The sequence below is a fragment of the Lathamus discolor genome, chromosome 1 (genome assembly GCF_037157495.1).
Source record: "Lathamus discolor isolate bLatDis1 chromosome 1, bLatDis1.hap1, whole genome shotgun sequence".
Taxonomy (NCBI): Eukaryota; Metazoa; Chordata; class Aves; order Psittaciformes; family Psittacidae; genus Lathamus; species Lathamus discolor.
The window spans coordinates 161336305-161343329 of record NC_088884.1 but is presented as its reverse complement, the minus strand read 5'-3'; the positions used below and the strand labels follow the sequence as shown (position 1 = coordinate 161343329).

Here is a 7025-nt window from a genome sequence, read left to right as displayed (position 1 = left end):
AAGTGTGACACTGAAGGTAGGTATTGATAGGGATAGAATAAGTTTTTTAAAGAACTGTCATAGATGTTAGCGAGAAGAGGCTCAAGACAGATGAGATAAGGATACAAAGTCACTGCAGAAACTTCATAGAAAAGGAAAAGGGTTTCTAAAGTGCTACAGATAGGTTTGCCTCACTCTAGAAATGAAGTGGGGTAAGGACGAGTTTGCCTCTCTGGGGACACGGATGGAAACAAATTAAACTCTAACTATTAGGAAGAGATAGGAAACGAAGTAACCCACAGCACAGGAAACTGAAAGGCTACTCTTCTGCTACAGCTGCAGCACAGCTCTTTTTGAAATATATACCCCTATCTCTGCTTATGAGCTGCTGGATTCAGGTTGGGAAATGTTTAATTAAAGCAGTAATTTAAAGATCATTGCCATGAGGAAAACCTCATTTTCTGCCCTTCCACAGTCGTTCAAGAATTTCTGACTCGGTACTCCTGAGGACTTGGCATCCTTTGGTGCTTTCAGTGTTGTTCTCTGTTATAAACCTATTATCTATGGAGAGAAGGCAGAAGAGATTGTACAAACTTACCAAAAGGATGGAAAGTTGGCTTGTTTGTTACAACAGGTGCAAGCTGTTGCACATAACTGCAGCATGTAACACCCACGTGGCAGCCAGGAGAAAATAGCTACTCAAGCAATCAGTATGGGCAGGCCTCTAAATAGCCCATTCTGTCCCCTAGTAAAAGGAAGGGGGAAGAGAAGGCAAGTTGGTGGGTGTTATGCTAGGAAAGGTCTGTGCAAGGAAAGACAGAAGAGAGGTAAGTTCTGTTATTCACTTGTTAAAGTCATAAATAATTAAGCTTTAATTGTCTTGGTTTTCATTGAACTGCTTGTTGCAATGGTATTTGATGGTTGTAATTAAACTGCAAAATTTGTTGCTATAACTAAGACTGCACATGAGGGGTTGGACCTCTTAATTTTCAGAAGATGTTCACAGCTTTACTGTCAGGTGTAAAATCCTGTGCAGTGAGGGGAAGGTTTCATTGCAGAGAAGTTTGAGTTCTTTTGCTTAGATGTCCTTGCATACATATTAGTTACTTCTGCTGACTCATTGGCTGTATGTGTTCCTCTGTGGTTGCCTCTCTGCACAGGTGTTTCTGTATGCAGATAGTATATGTAACATCAGGTATTCTGTTTAATGCTAAATGTAAGAAAGATTGGAAAGTGATGTGACTATGACGAAGTAGGGAATATAATTTTTCATGTGGTGCTTATCGGAGGTTATTTTCTTCTTAGTGCTGCTTGGTTTGATTACCCATACTGACACTGCTATGAGCCCTCTAATTCTCTGTAATTGGTTTCTGAGGTGTAGCCTTTGAAGAGCAGATAGGGTTATGTGTTGATTTTATTCCTTTAATGTTTGTTGACCAAGTACAGGTGGGAAATATGAAGTTTGGATGCCTCTCCTGAAGGTAACTGCTTACAAGGTCTTCAAGATGTGGTTCTCATCAAGATACCACTTATACTTAATTTTTCCAGTGTCCTGTAACTGCTTGGTCCTAAAATCCAGTGAACTCTTAGTGGTGAACTTTCCCTAAAGTAAACTCAGAAAGGATATCCCAGTGGCCAGAGACTGTTTTAGAAATAGTGCAGGATCTATTTCATATCAAGAGTAATAGCAGATCTGGAGAGAGGAGTTGGTGGGGTGGATGAGGAAGAAGCAGCATCAATATATCACTGTATTGCTCTTGAAAGAGCCCCATTTCAAAGACAGTAAGGAAAGCAATACATCATGAGCTGACTCCTGAATTTTCTCTGTGTCTCTTGTGTTATATTGCCTGACCCCCAAAACTGCTGATGTATGCTCTCCTGAGGTGCTGTTTTCTTCCCGACTTGACCTGCTTCCCACTAGGAGTTTAAAAGTTGGGGAGTAGTTCAGATTTAATCAGAGCTTGAAATTCAAGCAGAGAGATTTAGAAGCCCGAGTTAACAGTACTACAGTCTATTCCCACTAAGATTTTGTCTGCAGGTTGATGTGGTAACAAGATAAGTGACAAAGAAAAATGTCGTATAAAGCTAACTCAAATAGACACATTTCAGTTTGTGAAACTGGTACTGCAGGTTACAGTTTGCAACACAACTTGTAGTGCTAAAACTATACACAATAAAAAATACCAATATCTAATTAACAGGGAAAAATATCTGAGTATATATATTTCTAGGAGGTATTTAAATGGAACTTTATCACTGTAGTGATTTCAAAGGAGTAGGATACATAGGTAAAAGACAAAAAGATTACCAGAAACTATGCAGGGGTTTGAAAAATCCCCCTATGCACAGAAAAGATGGGAATGGCTGCAACAGTGATTTAAGAAGCCACACACATCAGCACTGCAAAATCAGTCAAGAAGCAGGAGTGTCACTCTTAAATCTTTCACCTATACTTGTCATTAGTAGGAGGACTTGAAATGTTAATGAATATGGCCTCATATAGCAGCCCTGGGAATTGCTGCCTTTACCAAATTAAAGGTGTAGAAAATGAGGCAGAGAGACACAGGTCCTCTAACTTTATGCATGCAGTCTAACCTTGTCATCTAGCTTCCATCTATAGTTACTGGAGAGACAGCAACCCTTGCAGAGGGCAATTCAATTTTCTTCTGTTGGCTTCCCAAAGCCATTGAAAAGCTTGACTATCAGTTAGGTTTCAATGAATCCTACTTTAAGTGATGCTTTCAAGGACATGTAAACCTTCTATGGCTATTTAGGGAATTGAATGAAATTTTTTTTCTTATGCAACTCAGGAAAGCATATAATTTTTTATAATAGTGCCATAGATATCAGAAAGTACGAACACCAACTTCTGAAAGCCACTGAGGGCTTTGATGGAAATGAGGTGGAGAGAGGCAAAGCATCTGACTGCCTGCAGTTTACATAGGCTCCCAAACATCTGAGGGAACCAAAGTAATCTCCACATGGAGAATGAATTTTTCCAAAATTGGGGGGGGGGGAGGAAAATTTCATCTCACTATTAAATATGTGTGTTTAATTTAATTTATTTTCATTTCAATGGCAGAACCAAAAATCTATTATTTGTCTCTTTCTTTTCACTCAGTTTCAATTAAAATAAAAAAATGAATTGCTACTCTTCTACTATCGTGAACCTCTTTGATCAGTATAAATACTCCATAGCATCTACAGTCCTGCTGGTGACAGCTTTGTCTCTATTTTATTATGGGACACAAAATGCTGTAAGCACTAACCTAAATTGGTCAGGATCAGTAGCTGTTGTTTGACATCATCATCTCTCCGCTCAAAACCTTTGCTCTGTGTTGTAATTAATCAAAACTTTCAGAAGTCAATGTAATTAAGAGCAAGACAGTTCTAATGGACAAAGAGCAAGCTGTCTGCACTACATCTAAATAAAGCAACCGGTCAGTATAATAATTTCTTGGGCGCAATGTAAAGCATCTGACCCTTTTCTTCTTTATCTTGTCTCCAAAATTTCTCTGTGTGTGCTCCTACTAGACTTTGTTTCTCCCTTTTTAGAGAGAAAATGAAATGCCAAAGTGCTGAATCACTAGGGAAAATGACCTTGCTGGAGAGATTAAATCTGAAAACTAACCACCTTGCCACTTGTGAGTGTAGAGAATAAAACCTGTTATTTGTGAACCTCTCAGGATTAGAAGTACTTCAGCAGAATGGTTTTAGCAGACTGCAGTGTTTCTTGAGAAGAGTTAAAAATCATTCTTCTGTTTCGATCACTCGTTTTTCTACTGCAGTAATGCATTCAGCAGACAATCGTGCATAAATAAACTTAATGCAAGTGAACTTTAAATCTGAAATGTTCTTAAGGTGAGCTGGTAGGTGAAATCTGAATGAGGATCAGTAACATGTACCTGACACAGCTACCTCTAGCTGAAAGCATGTCAGCCATTAACCACTTAATAGATATCTGTTGCAGGATTTAGGGACTAGAGTGGGGAAAAATGAGAGATAAAAGAAAAAGCTAATTGGATGAAAGCTAGTACTTGAACTTCATTGAATTTGGCACAAAATACTGGTTAACATGCATGCTTTGATTTAAGATCTTGGTGTGTTGTGAGTTTTACTTGGTTTCTTTAAATGTGGCCTGACTTGCTAAACTTTCCTTAAGCTTGGTTTAAGTCATCAGCTGTATCTCTGATTGCTACCACCTCCTATAAATATCCAGGTCCCACTGAGTCTACCCTACCACAGCATAGCATCTTAGGTAGGATAACATGCTTTGACATGTCCATGATCCACAGCTATCAGTCACAGGTAGTGCATGCTGTGGCACGGGGACTTGCTGGAGAATGCTGCTCAACTCGCACGATTGAGTATTTTCAGTGGCAGGTGGCTCTCAGGAAAACTGGATTGGGAAAGGCTGATTCAGCCCAGGGAAATTATGGTAGACTAGTTGGTATTTTCTGCCTCTCTGAAACCCTATTATTTAGGATATGTGTTTTAAAGATGAGCTCTTACAGTAAAATGGAGCAAACCCGATCATTCCAAAATATTGTGAAGTTCAAATGGATTTGGAATCAGTTTAAAGCAGATCTGTACCTCTTCTGTATTGGAGGCAATACAATAATCTTCCCATAAGACCTTCACAAACTGTGATTTTCTTTTTTGGCTGCTTTAGCCCTGCTGCTGATTTTGATCTTTTCAACTTGCATAGCTGCACATACAGGGAAGCTTTTCGGTTAATCTCATTTTTATGTTTCACTATCTTATCAATGCACTCATGCACACAGACAGAAACTAAAAATATTTGAATTACAAAGTTACATTCAATGCTATAACGTGATCATAGAGCTAGTTTTTCAAAGAACAGTATGGGACTATATTTTTAATGCCTCTGGCCTTTATTTCCATTATGCTGTATGGCATAAGTCTGATAAAACTTCATGGGGTGTATTGAAGCTTTAAGACACCGCTATGAAACGTTAGCCTCGCTCAGAAATCCAGATGAATCCCACAATTCATTTACTTGTACTGTATTGACAACAATAATTAGCAGTAAGTATTAATGTAAATGCAGGACTATGTGAACCCATTAGATAGAGTATCAAGTGAAGCCTTTATGCTGTTTAAAGCTTCAGAACGTGACAATTGTCAGCTGCACATCCAGAAAGAATTACGGAGAGATTGCTCTTGATGTGGATGAGACTTGTATGGGTTTTGACAGATGAAGACAAATTGCTGATGATTATGTACCAGTTTTCATATAAATCTCTTCAAGAACACGTGACCAGGCTGGAACAGGAATAGGATGCATTAAATCATACTATGGTTCAATATCTAATTACTGAAAGTTGGAATATCCATGGGTTGCTTTTTGGCTTCTCCTCCCTCTCCCCCCTCCCCATCCTTTAAAAATAAACCCAGTAATTAACTCTTCATTTAAAATTGAGTGTCTTGGATGCACAATTTGTTGCCTGGGAGTTTCTGACTGACAGCTAGAGGATGGAGTCTCAATTGTACAATTCTTTCTTAAATGCTGTTCCCTCTCCCTCTTTGCATACCCCACACCCCAAAGAAAACCTCAACATCACAGAAGAAGAAACAACATATGATGGCCTCAATACAGACACTGTATGACCCAAGAGATATTGAGGGAAGTTGCTGGGTTTTTTTACTGATAAAAGTAAAAAATGTGCAAGGCTCTTGGTGTCTTCCACATGCACTGCTTATTTATTTCCCAATATTACAGACGCAGATTATAACTATGAATCCGACTTTCTCAGTACAAAGAAGTTGTTCTAATATAATTTCTGTTATTTTAAAAAAATTAAAACTTAAATTTTAAAAAGCACACCGTAGACCAGATCTTTTATTCATTAATAGAAGATCATTAAGTAGAGTTCGGATTGTTCTCTTTTATCTACCTTTCTAGAGCATCAACAGTGACACTCAAACATTGGAAAAAGATAAAATAACTAAATGGTACATACTGATGAGATGCAACTCTTTCTGCACCCAGACTTGTGACAATTCCTGTTGTCTACCTGCAGCTACTAAACTGCTTTTGCTTTGTCTAGGTGTAATGGAAGCTGGGTGAATGGCAAACAGTGGTGTGCGAGGTGAGGAAAGCTGGGCCAACTGGTGATGCTTTGCTGTTTCTGTGTGACTGAAGGTACCTGTCAATACTGAGTGGCTCAGAATTTATTGCCATTGACACTGACAACTGTAAAGTGTGGTGCTTTTGCAGTCTATAGCTGCAGTGGTAGGCAGGAGAGCACAGCATAGAATAATATATGATGGGCTGCAAAAGAGGTGTGAAGGTGATCCTAAGGGACAGCTAGAGGATATGATGGGTGCCTCCTCTAGTAGGGTTCAGTTAGGCAGCTTTTCCATTTTCAAGGGAGAGGGGATTTAAACAGAAACAATAATTATTGTGGACTCTCTTCCCCATAAAATTGCATAATCTGTAAGCATAAAGTGTTTGAGTAGTCAAGATATTATTGCCATAAAATTTGTGTTTCCTAGCTGGAAGAGTGCTACTTCCAACAATCTTGGAAGAGCAAAAGGCTAATCTTAATTCCATACTATCTCTTTGTTGGTGCCTTTTCCAGGTTATTGTTTTTCTTAATGGCAAAAGAATATTTGCTTTGGGAGAGAAGGGTCGGTTAAGTGGGTACATGGCTTCTAAAGTTAGACATCTCTTGTGGCACTTTGTAGAAGCAGATAATTTTCCTCTGTAGAGATGAGAATGGGAAGTTGAGGGAAGAGGTAAAGTAATTGCCCAAATCCACACTGCAGAGCAAAAAGTAAACCTTGAGGCTCTTGGGTCCTGACTAAACAGCCTGTTCGTTGGCAAAGCAGCTATTTTGTGATTGCAGAATATTATCTGCTTTACCTCCAGTGGCCTTATCCAGTTAGTTATGGTACTGTATAGTTAAAATTTGTGCCTTGATATGTTTGGAACCTTATTTGACTGTTGAAACAGAATGAATATGCAGGAATAGGATAAAATTCAGTTGTTCTAAATTTAGTCAGAAATAAAGAATCAAAGA

At 38.7% G+C, this 7025-nt stretch overlaps 1 long non-coding RNA gene across 1 annotated transcript; it reads left to right on the top strand.

The window, feature by feature from the left end:
• Positions 1-716: 716 nt before the first annotated feature.
• LOC136007442 (uncharacterized) lies at positions 717-6094 on the top strand. The gene is made up of 2 exons (XR_010609713.1): positions 717-806; positions 6051-6094. It is a non-coding gene; the product is annotated as an uncharacterized LOC136007442 (long non-coding RNA).
• The last annotated feature ends 931 nt before the right edge of the window (positions 6095-7025 follow it).